General features: G+C 40.2%; 1 protein-coding gene across 1 annotated transcript in view; it reads left to right on the top strand.

Annotated features, from left to right (window-relative positions):
• The first annotated feature begins 14,107 nt into the window (after positions 1-14,107).
• pacsin1a (protein kinase C and casein kinase substrate in neurons 1a) overlaps positions 14,108-19,426 on the top strand; it is a 32,934-nt gene continuing 27,615 nt past the window's right edge. The window contains exon 1 of the mRNA XM_026199217.1: positions 14,108-14,326. The gene's annotated coding sequence lies outside the window, so the exon portion shown is untranslated. The remainder of the gene's footprint in view (positions 14,327-19,426) is intronic.

Below are 19,426 nucleotides of genomic sequence, written 5' to 3'. Positions count from 1 at the left end.
GTGTTTTACCGGGCCACAAAGAAATATAGAGCTGAGTATCATCAGCATAACAGTGAAAGTTAACACCATGTTTCCTGATATGATCTCCCAAGGGTAACATATAAAGCGTGAAGAGTAGCGGCCCTAGTACTGAGCCTTGAGGTACTCCATACTGCACTTGTGATCGATATGATACATCTTCATTCACTGCTATGAACTGATGGCGGTCAGTGTGTGTTTTGTGTGAACCAGGTTAAAGAGATGGGTCTTTAATCTAGATTTAAACTGCAAGAGTGTGTCTGCCTCCCGAACAGTGTTAGGTAGGTTATTCCAGAGTTTAGGCACCAAATAGGAAAAGGATCTGCTGCCCGCTGTTGATTTTGATATTCTAGGTATTATCAAATTGCCATAGTTTTGAGAAAGCAGCGGATGTGGAGGACTTAATGTAACAAGAGCTCATTCAAATACTGAGGTGCTAAACCATTCAGGGCTTTATAAGTAATAAGCAATATTTTAAAATCTATAGGATTGAAGATGGGATCACACTTGGTTTAATGTCCTTATAAACACTTCAGAACCACAGACAGTAGCTACACAACAACAGTGAGGTGGAAAGAATCACTAACTGGTCAATGTTTGGTTGGTTACTAACTGTTATCTCTTATGCTTGGGGACATCTGCCAATCAGTATTCAACATCAACTACTTAAAATATCCTTATGTTAGGAACATTTTTCCAAAAATCAGCTAAAAGTGTCCTCAGTCTCAGGCCATCCCAGACATATTTGAGTTTGTTTCCAGATGTTAACTGATGGACTGGAGTGTTGTAGATTATTGTGATGTCTTTATCAGCTGTTTGGACTCTCATTCTGATGGCACCCATTCACTGCAGAGCATCCATTGATGAGCAAGTGATACAATGAAACATTTCCCTAAATCTGATGAGGAAAAAAACCTAATCTATATCATTGTTGGCTTGAGGGTGAAGTTTTTCAAGATTTTTATTTATTTATTGTTTTGTTAAATGCTCTCGGTCAGTCTATAGCGAAGAGGGAATAACATGAATTGTAACAGCTTCAGTTTCTGAGAACTATTCGATAGGTCACCTGGCTGTACTCCCACCCAGGTATTTGTGTGAGGGATATAACATTTTAATCAGTTTCATATAATGCTTTTATAAGAAAGATGCAAGTAGGTGAAAGAGTACTTGTCAGTCTTACTGACATCACATTTAATGTTTTTTAAATAATATTTATATCCTCGGAGCAAAGATTATATAACTGTTGAATGTTTGGCAATCCTGAACGGCAGGCATGGGTGTATGATTATGCATAAATATGCATATAGCCATCCACACACAAAAAATCAACGCTCTTGAATTCACACTGTCAGTGTTAGACTGAAACCTAAAGACTCCAGAAGATTATGCAAAAATACCATGCAGTTTTCATGCAGAAACCAGTTTATTGTTATTGAAAAATGCATACATAAGCTTATAATATATGTATGGGCCATTCTACAGAGCTGGTGCAAATTGCTGTCCCACAACAACAACAAAAAACAGATTTCAATAGCATTTATGTAGTCAAATCATAGATGTTTATTAAGATCCTTCTATTAATTATCTATTAAACCCAAAATATTTAAAAGATTAGTAAGCTTAATATGCATGTAATCTTAATTTTGGGGTAATTTCAATTGAGAGGTGGCTGTCCCGAACCCTCACCCCTAAATGTCACTTTATGAAAATTATATTTAAATAATTTGTGTATTTCTTGTGTATTTTTAAAGTATCTTTTTGATTCTTTTAAAAAAGTGAAGATATATATAGGTGTGAGTGTGACGGTTGGGTTATGCGAAAAACACAAGGAGAAGGTAGGATCCAATTGCAGGTGAGGTTTATTGCACAAACAGGTTAAATACAAAATAAAACTGTCTAGAGAGACAAACCAAACAAAAAGGGAACCGGATGAGACGGATAAGAATGCGGATGAACAAGAAGGTAACGAGAAGACTCACAAGACAAGCACAACTCACACATAGGGTAAGGACTCCATAAAGACGACAGAGAAAGACAGCTCTATATAGGGAGACTAATGACTAAGGATAGTCAACACCTGTGCGATTTAATTGGAGTGCAATTACTGTGACGACATGACCAGACAAGCGGAATTAAAGTGCCTATGGTGAAGTGCCTAAGGAGAAGTGCACTAACTAGGGGACACCCAGGAAACAGAGACTGATAGCGTGACATTACCCCCTCCCCTACGGAGCAGCTACCAGATGCTCCACCTGAAACCCCGGAAAACCCAACAGAAAAAGGAGGTAGGAGGGAGGTGAAGCGGAGGCGGACTAGGGGGAGGGACGGAGGGTCAGAAAACAGAGACAAACAACCAGGTGAAAAGGAGAGACAAAGACAGGACAACCAGGTAAAATGGAAGAAAAGAGACGGAACAACCAGACGTGATGGAAAGGCAGAGACAGGAAGGTGTAACACAAAACAAGGAGTCCAGGAGGGTGGTGGACCGGCGGAAGGAAGGAGGGGAGGGACGGAGGGCCAGGTCCAACGGAGGAAAATAGAAAAGACAAAAAACAAATGAAAACAAAAACATTGGTAAATGGAGGACATTAGGTGATGCCCACCCGGGCGGAACAGAGGGCCCTCACACCCATGTGGTCAAAGCAGAAGCCCCCCCAGGGCGGAGCGGAAGGCCACCACCTCCACGTGGTCGCGGCCGAAGTCCCCCAGGGCGGAGCGGATGACCACCACGTCCTCTTGGTCACCGCCGGAGTCCCCCAGGGCGGAGCGGATGACCACCACGTCCTCATGGTCACCGTAGGAGTCTCCCAGGGCGGAGCGGATGACCACCACGTCCTCATGGTCACTGTCGGAGTCCCCCAGGGCGAAGCGGTCTCGGGCACTGCATCGGGAACGGCCTCCGGCACCGCATCGGGAACGGTTTCGGGCCCCGCCTCGGCCTCCGGAAAAGCATCGGACACCGCCTCGGCCTTGGGCACCGCCTCGGCCTCCGGAACAGCATCGGGCACCGCCTCGGCCACCACTTCGGTCTCGGCCTCCGGAAAAGCATCGGGCACCGCCTCGGCATCGGCCTCTGGAACAGCCTCGGGCATCGGCCTCTGGAACAGCCTCGGGCACCGCCTCGGGAACAGCATTGGGCTCCGCCTCGGGAACGGGCACCGCCTCGGCATCGGGCACCGCCTCGGCATCGGGCACCGCCTCGGCATCGGGCACCGCCTCGGCATCGGGCACCGCCTCGGCATCGGGCACCGCCTCGGCCTCTGGAACAGCATCGGGCTCCGCCTCGGCCTCGGGAACAGCATCGGCCTCTGGAACAGCATCGGGCACCGCCTCGGCGTTGGGCACCACCTCGGGCACCGCCTCGGCATTGGGAACAGCCTCGGGCTCCGCCTCGGGAACAGCCTCGGGCTCCGCCTCGGGCACCGCGTCGGCCTCTGGAACAGCATCGGGCACCGCCTCTGCATCGGCCTCTGGAACAGCATCGGGCACCGCCTCGGCATCGGGCACCACCTCGGCATCGGGCACCACCTCGGCATCGGGCTCCGCCTCGGGAACTGCATCGGCCTCTGGGACTTTCTCCAGGCCTTGAGGGACGGTCGACGCCTGTCTCCTCCTCCTCCGTCCTCCACGATGGCGAGTCGGCGGCACCTTGTCTGGAGACTCAGGCGTTGAGTCGTCCATCTTAAGCTGTGGCTGTGGGCTGGCGACCATCCTGTGCTGTGGTGCTAGGCTGGTGGCCATCTTGTGCTGTGGCGCTGGGCAGGTGGCAGTCTTGTCTGGAAACTCAGGTGTGGTTGTTGCATCCCACTGAGCACGATGGTGCAGGTATTTGGTAAACCCCCAAAAGTCCAGGATCTCTAACCCCTTCATCTCCCATTGAGGTAAAGGATCATCCAGGCAATTATTAAACAAATCTTTTAGTGCTGCATCATTGTAACCTAACCCGACTGCCAAAGTCCAAAACACTTGCGCCAGGCCACCCACCTCGCTTCCCTTTTGATGAAGGGTGGTTAAGTTCCGGAATCTCCCCCTCCGTTCCTCCATGGTGGCTGGGGAACAGATTCGAAATCTCACACCGCTGGATCTAGGCATGATGGAGTCCTTCTGTGACGGTTGGGTTATGGGAAAAACACAAGGAGAAGGTAGGATCCAATTGCAGGTGAGGTTTATTGCACAAACAGGTTAAATACAAAATAAAACTGTCTAGAGAGACAAACCAAACAAAAAGGGAACCAGATGAGACGGATAAGAATGCGGATGAACAAGAAGGTAACGAGAAGACTCACAAGACAAGCACAACTCACACATAGGGTAAGGACTCCATAAAGACGACAGAGAAAGACAGCTCTATATAGGGAGACTAATGACTAAGGATAGTCAACACCTGTGCGATTTAATTGGAGTGCAATTACTGTGACGACATGACCAGACAAGCGGAATTAAAGTGCCTATGGTGAAGTGCCTAAGGAGAAGTGCGCTAACTAGGGGACACCCAGGAAACAGAGACTGATAGCGTGACAGTGAGTAGATAGGTCTCATCATTCTGAGGTAAATGTGCTTAAAAATTTGAAAAATCTGTGTGTATCTTTAAAAGGATCATTCACCCAAAGTGAATATTTAATTACTCATCCTCATGTCGTCCCTGTCTTGGTCTGGGAACATTACACTTGTGCTTCTGTCAGGGAGCTCTCTGATTTCATCAAAAATATATTTATTTGTGTTCTGAAGATGAACATAGTTCTTATGGTTTTGGGATGACATGAGGGAGAGTAAATAATGACAGAATTTTCATTTTGGGGTGAACTACCCATTTAAGGAACATCACTACTGAACATTTTTTTTTTTTAATTCTCCAAATAAGCACACTTTTTGGGTGGGAGTTATTCCATAACATTTAGTTTTTATATGTACATCACTGTTCAGATCTGTGCTAGCTAGCCATGTGCTGATTAGCACATCTAAGCTAGGATCAAGTCCGTCATTACCGAAACGTCATCAATGTTTTGGTAGTGACAGAAGGGGACACATAATCCTTATATTTGTGGGAAATACACAAAATATTAGTACAGTTATTTTTTATTTAATTTTTAGTATTTTAGTATGCTTTAGTAGTGTTTTAGTATAAGTTTCAATTCTGTAATGTGGTGTGGTTGCTACCAAAGCATTACTGTCACTATACCAAAAATGTGCTGTCACTACCGAAACATGGGATGTTTTATCCAAAATAAAATATACTGGATTAGCAACAACGATGTCATGGCAGTTTTTGGTTCAGTGTAAACTAATGAATCATTTTACTTTAATCACTATGATCAACTATTTGCCTTTTATAACGAAAAATTGAATTAAAAATACAACAATTATCATAAATCACACTTGAAATGTTGTTAAAATTCTAATAAAAAAAAAACTGCATATATATATATATATATATATATATATATATATATATATATATATATATATATATATATATATATATATATATACAGTACAGACCAAAAGTTTGGACACACCTTCTCATTCAAAGAGTTTTCTTTATTTTCATGATTAATGAAAATTGTAGAGTCACACTGAAGGCATCAAAACTATGAATGAACACGTGGAATTATATTTGAAATTATGTACATTACAAAAAAGTGTGAAACAACTGAAAATATGTCATATTGTAGGTTCTTCAAAGTAGCCACCTTTTGCTTTGATTACTGCTTTGCACACTATTGGCTTTCTCTTGATGAGCTTCAAGAGGTAGTCACCTGAAATGGTCTTCCAACAGTCTTGAAGGGGTTCCCTGAGAGATGCTTAGCTCTTGTTGGCCCTTTTGCCTTCTGTCTGCGGTCCAGCTCACCCCTAAACCATCTCGATTGGGTTCAGGTCCGGTGACTGTGGAGGCCAGGTCATCTGGCGCAGCACCCCATCACTCTCCTTCTTGGTCAAATAGCCCTTACACAGCCTAGAGGTGTGTTTGGGGTCATTGTCCTGTTGAAAAATAAATGATGTTCCAACTAAACGCAAACTGGATAGAATAGCATGCCACTGCAAGATGCTGTGGTAGCCATGCTGGTTCAGTATGCCTTTAATTTTGAATAAATCCCCAACAGTGTCACCAGCAAACATGCTTCACGGTGGGAACAAGGCATGTAGAGTCCATCCGTTCACCTTTTCTGCGTCGCACAAAGACACGGTGGTTGGAACCAAAGATCTCAAATTTGGACTCATCAGACCAAAGCACAGATTTCCATTGGTTTAATGTCCTTCCTTGTGTTCTTTAGCCCAAACAAGTCTCTTCTGCTTGTTGCCTTTCTTTAGCAGTGGTTTCCTAGCAGATATTCTACCATGAAGGCCTGATTCACACAGTCTCCTTTTAACAGTTGTTCTAGAGATGTGTCTGCTGCTAGAACTGCGTCTGCCATTGACCTGGTCTCTAATCTGAGCTGCTGTTAACCTGTGATTTCTGAGGCTGGTGACTTGGATCAACTTATCCTCCGCAGCAGAGGTGACTCTTGGTCTTCCTTTCCTGGGGCGGTCCGCATGTGAGCCAGTTTCTTTGTAGCGCTTGATGGTTTCTGTGACTGCACTTGGGGACACTTTCAAAGTTTTCCCAATTTTTCGGACTGACTGACCTTCATTTCTTAAAGTAATGATGGCCACTCGTTTTCTTGTACTTAGCTGCTTTTTTTCTTGCCATAATACAAATTCTAACAGTCTATTCAGTAGGACTATCAGCTGTGTATTCACCTTACTTCTGCACAACACAACTGAGGGTCCCAACCCCATTTATAAGGCTAGAAAACACACTTATTAAACCTGACAGGGCACACCTGTTAAGTGAAAACCATTTCAGGTGACTACCTCTTGAAGCTCATCAAGAGAATGCCAAGAGTGTGCAAAGCAGTAATCAAAGCAAAAGTTGGCTACTTTAAAGAACCTACAATATGACATATTTTCAGTTGTTTCACACTTTTTTGTTATGTATATAATTCCACATGTGCTATTTCATAGTTTTGATGCCTTCAGTGTGACTCTACAATTTTCATAGTCATGAAAATAAAGAATATATCCAGTCATGGCCAAAAATATTGGCACCCTTGGTAAATATGATCAAAGGGGGCTGTGAAAGCCAGTTTTTCACAAGTTCATCAAACAACCGCAGTAAGAATATTTCATCAAGCACTGTCAGTAATGGCTTCTCCTGCTATTGTTATTTGCACCTCTTGCCACATGTACAGTTTATCTATCTCTGTTGCAGATGAGAGATTCACATGTGATAAATGCAGGGAAATAGTTAGGCAGACAGAGAAGATTTCAGAATTAGAGACACGCATCCAAACTTTAATTGAGGACAGTAAGAATGTTAGGGCTCTAGATACGGCTTTGGATGCGTCTAGCTCAGGGATTCCTGTACATTGTCCGGTTCCAGCAGAGCCCCTTCAGCAGGGCAACTGGGTGACGGTGAGGCAGCATAGTCGTGGGTCAAAACACCGCTCTTCTGTTCCGATCAAAACATTAAACAGGTTCTCCCCACTCAGTGATGCACCCACTGAGGAACCTGATTAAAGTGCTCTAGTTATTGGTGATTCTATTGTATGGCACGTGAATGTAGAGACACCAGCCACCATAGTCAAATGTTTACCGGGAGCCAGAGCGCCTGACATCTTGGCAAATTTAAAAGTGCTGGCTAATGCTAAGCGTAAATACAGTAAGATTGTTATTCATGCTGGAGCTAATGATGTTTGACTTTGCCAGTTGGAAGATCACTAAAAATAACATTAAAGAGGTATGCGAACCTGCAAGAACGATGTCAGACATTGTAATATGCTCTGGTCCCCTCTCTGCTTACCGTGGTGACGAGATGCATAGCAGATTGTCATCATTCAATGGCTGGATGTCTAAGTGGTGCAGAATAACATAGGTTTCATAGACAACTGGACAAGCTTTTGGGGCAGACCTGACCTTTTGAAAAGAGATGGTCTTCATCCCTCCTGGGGTGGCGCCACTCTTCTCTCTAGAAATATGGCAAATAGTCTTAGTGTTTATACTTGACTAACTGGGGCCCAGGTCAGGAAGCAGACAGACTGGCTAAACCGACCGTCTGCTAGCTGCCTCCCGTCACAGAGGTCAGTTAATTCTCAGCACATAGAGACTCTTTCACCTAGATATCACACTATAGAGACTGTGTCTGTTCCCCAAACTAGAAAATACAAAAAACGTCCAAACCAAGTTAAGGTTAACAATTTAATTGAGGTTCAACAAATAAAAAACAGATGCAATATGGATAAACAAATGATAAAGCTTGGCTTATTGAATATCAGATCCCTTTCTACGAAAACACTTTTTGTAAATAATATGATCACTGATCAAAATATAGATGTACTCTGTTTGACAGAAACCTGGCTAAAACCTGATGATTACATTATTTTAAATGAGTCAACCCCCCAAGATTACTGTTATAAACATGAGCCGCATCTAAAAGGCAAAGGGGGAGGAGTTGCTTCAATTTATAACAATGTTTTCAGGATTTCTCAGAGGGCAGGCTTCAAGTATACCTCATTTGAAGTAATGGTGCTTCATATAACATTATCCAGAGAAACAAATGTTAATGATAAATCCCCTGTCATGTTTGTACTGGCTACTGTATACAGACCACCAGGGCACCATACAGACTTTATTAAAGAGTTTGGTGAATTTACATCCGAGTTAGTTCTGGCTGCAGATAAAGTTTTAATAGTTGGTGATTTTTATATCCATGTTGATAATGATCAATATGCATTGGGATCAGCATTTATAGACATTCTGAACTCTATTGGGGTTAGACAACACGTTTTAGGACCTACTCATTGTCAAAATCATACTCTAGATTTAATACTGTCACATGGAATTGATGTTGATAGTGCTGAAATTATGCAACCAAGTGATGATATCTCAGATCATTATTTACTTTTGTGCAAACTTCATATAACCAAAATTGTAAATTCTACTTCTTTTTACAAGTATGTTAAAACCATCACTTCTACCATAAAAGACTGATTTTTAAGTTATCTTCCTGATGTATCCAAATTCCTTAACATATCCAAAACCTCGTATTGCTTGGCGGGAAAGTAACCTATCCTACAGAAAAGCATTAAAAACTGCTAGATCTGATTACTTTTCTTCTCTTTTAGAAGAAAACAAACTGTATTAATTCAATACAGCGGCTAAATTAACGAAAAATAAAGCCTCAACAAGTGTTTACATTTCCCAACACCACAGCAGTAATGAGTTTATGAACTACTTTACTTCTAAAATCGATAATATTATAGTTAAAATTGCAACCATTCAGCCGTCAGCTACAGTATCGCATCAGACAGTGCACTATAGACCCCCTGAAGAACAGTTCCAGTCATTCTCTACTATAGGAGAGGAAGAATTGTATAAACTTGTTAAATCATCTAAACCAACAACATGTATGTTAGACCCTATACCATCTAAGGTCCTAAAAGAGGTGCTTCCAGAAGTCATAGATCCTCTTCTGACTATTATAAATTCCTCATCGTCATTAGGATATGTCCCCAAAACTTTCAAACTTGCTGTTATTAAGCCTCTCATCAAAAAACCACAACTTGACCCCAAAGAACTAGTTAATTATAGACCAATCATAAAATCTCCCCTTTCTGTCCAAGATACTAGAAAAGGTGGTATCCTCACAATTATATTCCTTCTTAGAGAAAAATGGTATACGTGAGGATTTCCAGTCAGGATTTAGACCGTATCATAGTACTGAGACTGCTCTCCTTAGAGTTACAAATGATCTGCTCTTATCATCTGATCGTGGGTGTATCTCTCTATTAGTTTTATTGGATCTAGTGCTGCGTTTGACACAATTGATCACAGCATTCTTTTGCATAGACTTGAACACTTTGTTGGCATCAGTGGAAGTGCATTAGCATGGTTTAAATCGTACTTATATGACCGCCATCAGTTCGTAGCAGTGAATGAAGATGTATCATATCGATCACAAGTGCAGTATGGAGTACCTCCAGGCTCAGTACTAGGACCGCTACTCTTCACTCTTTATATGTTACCCTTGGGAGATCTCATCAGGAAACATGGTGTTAGCTTTCACTGTTATGCTGATGATACTCAGCTCTATATTTCTTCGTGGCCTGATGAAACACACCAATTTGAAAAAACAATGGAATGCATAGTCAATATAAAAAACTGGATGACGAGTAATTTCTTATTGCTAAATTCTGAAAAAACAGAGGTGTTAATTATAGGACCTAAAAACTCCACTTGTTATAACCTAGAACACTGTCCAAGACTTGATGGTTGCTCTGTCAATTCTTCGTCATCAGTTAGGAACCTAGGTGTGACATTTGATAGCAATCTTTCCTTAGAAAGCCACGTTTCTAGCAATTCTGTAAAACTGCATTTTTCCATCTCAAATATATATCTAAATTACGACCTATGCTCTCAATGTCAAATGCAGAAATGTTAATCCATGCATTTATGACCTCAAGGTTGGATTATTGTAATGCTTTATTGGGTGGTTGTTCTGCACGCTTAGTAAACAAACTACAGCTAGTCCAAAATGCAGCAGCAAGAGTTCTTACTAGAACCAGGAAGTATGACCATATTAACCCGGTCCTGTCAACACTGCACTGGCTCCCTATCAAACATCGTATAGATTTTAAAATATTGCTTATTACTTATAAAGCCCTGAATGGTTTAGCACCTCAGTATTTGAATGAGCTCCTTTTACATTATAATCCTCTACGTCCGCTACGTTCTCAAAACTCAATTTGATAATACCTAGAATATCAAAATCAACTGCGGGCGGCAGATCCTTTTCTTGTTTGGCGCCTAAACTCTGGAATAACCTACCTAACATTGTTCGGGAGGCAGACACACTCTTGCAGTTTAAATCTAGATTAAAGACCCATCTCTTTAATCTGGCATACACATAACATACTAATATGCTTTTAATATCCAAATCCGTTAAAGGATTTTTAGGCTGCATTAATTAGGTAAACTGGAACCGGAAACACTTCCCATAACACCCGATGTACTTGCTACATCATTAGAAGAATGGCATCTACGCTAATATTAGTCTGTTTCTCTCTTATCCCGAGGTCAGCGTAGCCACCAGATCCAGTCTGTATCCAGATCAGAGGGTCACTGCAGTCGCCCGGATCCAGTCCGTATCCAGATCAGATGGTGGATCAGCACCTAGAAAGGACCTCTACTGCCCTGAAAGACAGCGGAGACCAGGACAACTAGAGCCCCAGATACAGATCCCCTGTAAAGACCTTGTCTCAGAGGAGCACCAGGACAAGACCACAGGAAACAGATGATTCTTCTGCACAATCTGACTTTGCTGCAGCCTGGAATTGAACTACTAGTTTCGTCTGGTCAGAGGAGAACTGGCCCCCAACTGAGCCTGGTTTCTCCCAAGGTTTTTTTCTCCATTCTGTCACCGATGGAGTTTCGGTTCCTTGCCGCTGTCGCCTCTGGCTTGCTTGGTCACTTTATCTACAGCGATATCGTTGACTTGATTACAAATAAATGCACAGACACTATTTAACTGAACAGAGATGACATCACTGAAGTCAGTGATGAACTGCCTTTAACTGTCATTTTGCAGTGGGAAGTCGTGGCCTAATGGTTAGAGGGTTGGACTCCTATTCGAAGGGTTGTGGGTTCTAGTCTCGGGCCGGACGGAATTGTGGGTGGGGGGAGTGCATGAACAGCTCTCTCTCCACCTTCAATACCATGACTTTGGTGCCCTTGAGCAAGGCATCGAACCCCCAACCCTCCCCCCCGGGCGCCGCAGCATAAATGGCTGCCCACTGCTCCGGGTGTGTGCTCACAGTGTGTGTGTGTTCACTGCTCTGTGTGTGTGCATTTCGGATGGGTTAAATGCAAAGCACAAATTCTGAGTATGGGTCACCATACTTGGCTGAATGTCACTTCACTTTCACTTTCGCATTATTGACACACTGTTTTCCTAATGAATGTTGTTCAGTGCTTTGATGCAATGTATTTTGTTTGAAGCATTATAGAAATAAAGGTGACTTGACCTGACTTGAAAATTGATCTGCATTGTTAATCCTTTTGATCTTTTATTAAAAAAATTCACTTAAATGTATCCTTTCATTGGATAATAAGAATTAAAAATTTGGGGAAATATCGTTATGAATTAAAGGTTTTTCTCTAATACTCGTTGGACAGAATTATTGGCACCACTAAAAATTCTTATGAGTAAAATATCTCTGAAGCATATTTGAAATATATCTGAAGTCCCATTCATATTCACAATTTTGAGCACTTCAGTGAGATTATAAACATGAAATTATCCAGCCCTGGCTTCCTGTTTCAAATAAATATAAAAAGGAGGGAAAACAAAGCCCAAATTCCCCTAATCATCCATCACAATGAGAAAAACAAAATAATAGATTTCTGATGTGCAGAAAAAGATAATTGAGCTTCACAAATTAGTAAAGTGGCTTCAAGAAAAGAAGGTAGAGCAGTGAAAATTCCCATTTCCAACATCAGGGTAATAATTAAGAATTTCCAACCAACAGAAAATGTTACGAATCTGCCTGGAAGAGGACATAAGTCTATATCATCCTAATGTGAGGTGAGATGAGAAGGCGAGTTTGAGTAGCTAAAGACTCTTCAAGGACCACAGCGGGAGAATTGCAGAAAAAAGTCTCTCGTGTCTAGTTCAGAAAACCTTAAAAAAAATGGTCAAACAGCACCTATATCACCACATGTTGTTTTGGAGGATTATAAGAAAAAATCTCCTAGCTCATCCCAAAACAAACTAAAGCATATTCAGTTATCAGCCATGACTGGAACTTCAATTGGGACTGGCTTCTATGGTCAAATGTAACTAAAAATTAGCTTTTTAGCAGCAAACACTCAAGTTGGGTTTAGTGAACACAGAGATAAAAAGTACCCAATGTGTACAATGAAATATACTGCTGTATTTTTAATGTTTTGGGCCTATATTTCTACTGGAGGTCCTGGACATCTTGTTTAGATACATGGTATCTTTGATTCTATCAAATACCAACAGTTAAAAAATCTGTAAGTGAAGTGTTAGAAATCATATAATGGGCCATGTTTGTATCTTCCAACCGTACAATAATCCAAACACAAACCTCAAAAACAACACAGAAATGGGTCACTGAGCACAAAACCAAGCTTCTGCTATAGCCATTCCAGTCCTCTGACCTGAACCCTAGGGGAAATGAGTGTGGTGAACTGAAGAGGAGAAGCACCAACATGGAGCTGGGAATCTAACGGGTCTGGAATGATTCTGGATGAAGGAATGGTCTCTGATCACTTGTCAGGTGTTCTCTAACCTCATCAAGCATTATAGGAGAACATTTAGACCTGTTAAACTGGCAAATAGAGGTTTAAAAAAGTATTGAATAAAGGGTGCCGCTAATTGTGGCCAATGTGTATTAGAGAAAAACCTTTATTTTATAATGATATTTCCCCGTTTTAAATTATTATTATCCAATGAAAGGATACATTTGTGTGATTTGTTTTAAATAAAATCAAAAAGGATTAACAATGCAGATGAATTTTCACAGCCTTCTTTGATCATATTTACCAAGGGTGTCAATATTTTTGACCATGACTGTATATGTAAGAAAAAACTTAATAGGTCAATATAACCCTTCTGACAAATTTGGGGAAGATGACAAATATTCAAAAACTTTCTAAAAATACAATATGAGAATTAACTGCACAAATACAGGAAATGTGTAAAATGGATAATATATATATATATATATATATATATATATATATATATATATATATATATATATATATATATATATATATATATATATATATATACACACACACACACACACACACACACACATATATATATATATATATATATATATATATATTATTTATTTATTTTTTTCTCTCTCTCCAAAACGTTTCCCACTGACTTTGGACCAGTTCTGTAGAATGGTACAATTGTTTTTTTTTCTCTTGTATATAGGAGATAAAGATCAGTGTACCCACATGATACAGTGGAAATAACATTTAAACAATCCATAATTAATGAATTTCTTCTAAAAGACGGACTGGACTGTAGAAATCCCCGAGTGTGAAACACGAGTCGCGTGTTTTTCTCTCATCCTCGAAAGGCGTCCCGGTTGTCGGTGGTTCCCTGTCGTTGGGCACCGCGCGTGAGAACCATCCCCCACCGGCGGAGAGCGAACACATCGTGATCTGGCGCGAGGTCACCTTCTATCACTGCGAGAGAGGAAACCGCGCCGCGCTCACATCACTCCCGGTAGGAAACAGTCAGATTTTCATCTTACAGCTTATGCTGAATATTATTGTATGGTGCATATTTGACCTGGGCATTGCTTTGTGTAAAAGTGTTTGTGTTCAAGCCTCCTGTGCTGTCCTAAATAGTCGCTTTTGGTGCATGTTTGTAGTGTGTTTCATGCGCATCATGGCATCATGTTAAACACCGACGTGCTCATACGAAGAAAATATAATACATTTAAGTCTAGCGAGGGATTCAGGTGCGTCGTTATTGCTTTATATTTATAAATATTAAATCTAGTCTATGCATCCAGCGAGTACATAGACACATTTTAAATAATAAAAATGATTAAAAACGTCACTGTCGTTCATAAAGTGTCGGGAATATCGCGCAAAGCAATGTCACGTTGAATATCCAGCAGCAAATGAAACATTTTAGCCAAAGAAAAATCTGAGCAAGGGGCCATGTTGATAATCAGTCTCGTCTGACTGTTATTTCTAATCTTATGAACATCAGACATGACCTATCAGCTATGCTTTCATAGATATAGATGGGTTTTCTTCACGAGCACTACTGGTTGGCGCTGCTTTTAGACAGATGGCGAGCAGTGATAAACAAAACAAGACAACATCACTGAAGCAATCACATTTGAGCTGTAGAAATACCAATCTGCCTGGGGCTATTTTATCAAATGCATGATTCAATTGAAAAGGCATCGGGCATGTTTGCAATAAAACCTGTCGGAAAATATAAGTAGTGCGATTCAATGACTGGTCGTTATGTAACAGCAACAACAACACTTGACAGTCATCGATGAAGAAAACACATTCACCACAGCTCGAGATATGAATGCAGTTGAGTTTTCTTTTTGTGAAACGGTATAATATGATGATAATTAATGCTATAGATCACTTAATTCCTTCCTTAACCATGTTATGATACACGCCTTGATGTGACGAACGCTCGCGGCGCGTAACGTTCAGAAGCTCCTCGAGACGCTGCAAAGATACAGAAGACTTTGATGGACTTCAGGATTTGAGCGCGTCATCCAATCAAACTGCTGCATTCATTCAGCCCACATCTATCAGGCATCTCCTTCATGGTTGCAAATATTATTTGATATTTTGATATACACACCAGACCTCAGGTTGAGATCTTTTATTATATATATATATATATATATATATATATATATATATATATATATATATATATATATATATATATATATATATATATATATATATATATAATTGTGTAATAAAAAAAAAAAAAAACGGAAATCTCTCAATTTTAGTCCTAGTGTATTGTGTATTTTTGCTGATAGAGGGAGCTCTGGAATTTTTAAAATTAAGACTTAGACTTAGAATTAGACTTGTTTTCCTTTAAGTGTTTTTAGTATTAGCTCAATAGCCTGGATAATTATGTCTTTGTTTTGTTGTGTATTGAATTGGCTGGTGTGTTGGAGCTGTCCGCGGTGCTGAAACATATGTGTATTCTTTATCTTTCAAAGTGATGCATCCACATCTAATATATGACATTAAGAGTTTATAAAATGTCTTTAGCTAGCATTTCCATTCCTGTTTACGTGAATATTGTTGCAGTTAAAATGACAGCATTGTTAGTACTGTCATAAGTGTTGTCAGAAATGTGTGACACAATGTTTCGTTGCATTTTCTCAGACATTGCAAACGATCTGTGTGGCAGTTTGAGACCCGTCATTATATCATTATTAGGCTTCATTAAAATGTTTTCCTGCACTTGCAACATAGAGGAAACAAGCTTTTCCCATTTAGAGTTTAATTATGTTTTGTGATCAGCAGGAAGATAACTGTTTTATGTCATTAAAAGTATCTGATGTCATGGGTAGATGCATTGAGATCTCACAGACTTAATCACTAATGAATCATCGTATGTAGATGCTTCAGGCTTAAGCTGTTGGAACATTAATCTGAGACAATAGCAACATTTTATAGCTCATCTTTCATTTCAAAAGCCTACTTTGGGAAGATAAGAAGCGGGAGAAATATGTGCACTTGTGAAATGTTGATTCATGATGGTAGGTGGTTTTTTTCCATGACTTTCATGAGCTGACAGCTTCAGTCCCGCTGGAGTAACCCGGGGTCATGTGTCTCACTCAAGGGCAAATGGCTCATTCCTTGCAGGGATCTTCTGGTTTCAAGTCTGAAGCTTAACCCGTTACACCACAACAGCATGAAATTTACCTTCATAACTCTCCTCTCTGCTATTAGCAGAACAGACTTGGTTTGCTTCTTTTTAACCTCTTGATCCCCCTCTTTTGTTTCTGATGTAGTATTGTCTTCATAGGGGTGCAACATCAACATCACTTCTTGTAATACATATTTAACTGGAGCAGTTCTCTGTCAGATTCATGCTTAACACCCAATAGTTCTGTAATGCAATTATAGAAGAAGTTAGTGGTTATTTTCTAGATTATTATAAGAGTATATTCCAGGTAAGATGTGTTTTGTCTTGTGGAGTGGATACGTGTCCAGTAAAGTTGCACTGCAGAGCTCTGTTGTAATAGTATGTGCCCTTCTGAGTGTATTGCATCATTAGCTAATTGTCTTGTACCACTTACATCTTGTGTGTTGCTTTAAATAAAGGTTTCTGTACAATGAACACATATAAATCTAATTAAAAATGTCAAAATGTGTGTAATAGGTGACACTACCCTGTCATTCCAAATATAATTTTAAATTTCACATCCTTCAATAAAAGCCTTTTTGTAACGCTGCATTACATCCTGAAATATTTTGCACAAACTGTAAAGATCAGACTGCAATGATCGGGATGTTGTTAAAAATAAATGCCAGATACTTTGTTTATTAAACACATTTTCCCTCATAAACTCACAGTTTACACTAGGATCACAAATTAGTTTGGACTGAAATAATAAAATCCTTTTTACCATTATGTGCTTGGTCACTCCTGAATCATGTTTATTGATGTTGCATATTATTGTTGTTGGTTTACAGTATAAATATCTCAACATTCTTGAATCAAGATTCACTTCAGAAACAAAATGACAAGATATTAGGAATTGTTTTCAGATTTTTTTATGTATTTATTTAGTAAAATGAGCTAGTTTATTGCTTAAAACAAAAACAAAAAAACGTCCAATTGGGCAAGAAAAGTCATTTTGTTTTCGCTTTGAATCAAGATTATTTTTCATGCCCCGTTTAAGAGAGTTTTTTTTTTTTTTTTTTTTTAGCAGTGTAGGTATATTTCTATATTCTACATATAATACCTTTCTAGTTAAGATGATTGTCAAAAGATTGTCACAGATCTTTCTGTAGGTATATACAAATCTGATATGTTCTTGGGTGGTGCTTCCTCATTCGTGTGTCTGTGCTGAGCACATCCCTCAGGCAACTGTCAGTTCTTTTTCTTCAGTGGCAGGACGGTGGTTCCCAGCATGCACTGCAGCATGAGTGACTCATGCAAACTACTGTGCTGTGCTACTGTTTACTGTGTGCTGCATCTCCGAGGCCCCTGTCATGTGCTGTAGTGTGAAGTGCGCATCTCTGTGTCATTATTGGATGTCATCATTACGTTTATCGATTTCTTCACACAAGAGTCTGAAGACTGTCTTGGTCACTCTAGCACCCGTTAACTCAATCCTGCAATGGATGCTTCTGTTTGTTGTAATGGCATTTATTTACTTTAGCTAACCCTAACCCTAACCCTAACCCTTATTTTGTAGTCAGGTTGTTAGCTAACACAAAAACAGACAAGCAATCTAGCTGTTGAGTTGTTCCAAGATAACCTGCCTCCAATATCTGATCATTTTATCCATAAAATGACCAATTAGCTACAATTTGTAAAACCTGTGCATTAATGGTTGTTCAAATGCTACTTCAATGATCCCTTAAAGCTGCAGTAGGTAACTTTTGTAAAAAAAATATTTTTTTTACATATTTATTAAACCTGTCATTATGTCCTGACAGTAGAATATGAGACAGATAATCTGTGTAAAAATCGAGCTCCTCTGGCTCCTCCCAGTGTCCTATTGCCATTTGCAGAAAGTCATGCGCTCCCGGTAAAAATCAACCAATCAGAGCTGCGGTCCGTAACTTTGTTTGTGTTCAGAATGTAGAAAAATGAACATAATAAGCGAGTACACCATGAATCCATTTTCCGAACCGTGTTTTTAGCTTGTCCTGAATCACTAGGGTGCACCTATAATAAGTGTTTATATTCAGACTATTTTAGATTGCTTCGGGGGTACCGCGGCGGAGTAACCCAGTACCTTTGTGATTCTTCATAGACATAAACAGAGAGAAGTAGTTCCGGCTACGATGTTCTTCCGCAAGACGCAAGCAGTTCTGTTTATTAACCGCTAGAGCGTCAAAAGTTACCGACTGCAGCTTTAAATTTGCACAAATGTTACTGAGAGCTAACAAGCCTGAACAAAATGTATGGTGAGTTGTCGAACACGGTTTACTTGGCGCTGTAATAATTTGCTTTGCTAGAGACAATAAGATTGATGCTTTAACTGCAGAAACACACATTAATGATTATTAGATGTCTATTTAATGACCGAATTAATTAGTTACAGACCTCACTAGTCAACTAATCTAATTAATCATTAAAGACCTAATCTTTTTTCTTTCTTTCTCTTTTTATTAAAGTAAAGTTTAATGTGGAGGAGTCACTGGTGCAGACGTTCTTCTACTTGTGCAGCAAAGTCAGACTTGATGGATCTGACAGCTCTATAGTAAGAGTTGCAGATGCTACTTTTCTTGTGCTCATATTATCCATCCAGGGTAATCCAGATAACACTGTCTACATAGGGCACCTACCCTCCAAAGGGACACCATCTTATGCTATGCTCTTCTTCTCTCCCTCCAGCCTGTTCGGGAGGGTCAGATATATACTGTATAATGATTGCAATCATGGTTGATGCTAAACATAGATCCTTGACAATTTCAGCTTTAAATTCAACTATGTACAGCTTATCAACATCTTGAAGCTAGGGATTCAATGGTTGGCCATAATTAATTTGAGGTAGTGAACATTACAAGATTTCTGCTAATCACATGGTGAGGACTGATTGAAGGACTCCAAACAAGTTTGCATAACCTGCTAAAGCAGAAC

Source organism: Carassius auratus, chromosome 23 (genome assembly GCF_003368295.1).
Source record: "Carassius auratus strain Wakin chromosome 23, ASM336829v1, whole genome shotgun sequence".
Lineage (NCBI taxonomy): Eukaryota > Metazoa > Chordata > Actinopteri > Cypriniformes > Cyprinidae > Carassius > Carassius auratus.
The sequence above is the reverse complement of the archived record's forward strand: the minus strand, read 5'-3'. Positions and strand labels throughout refer to the sequence as shown.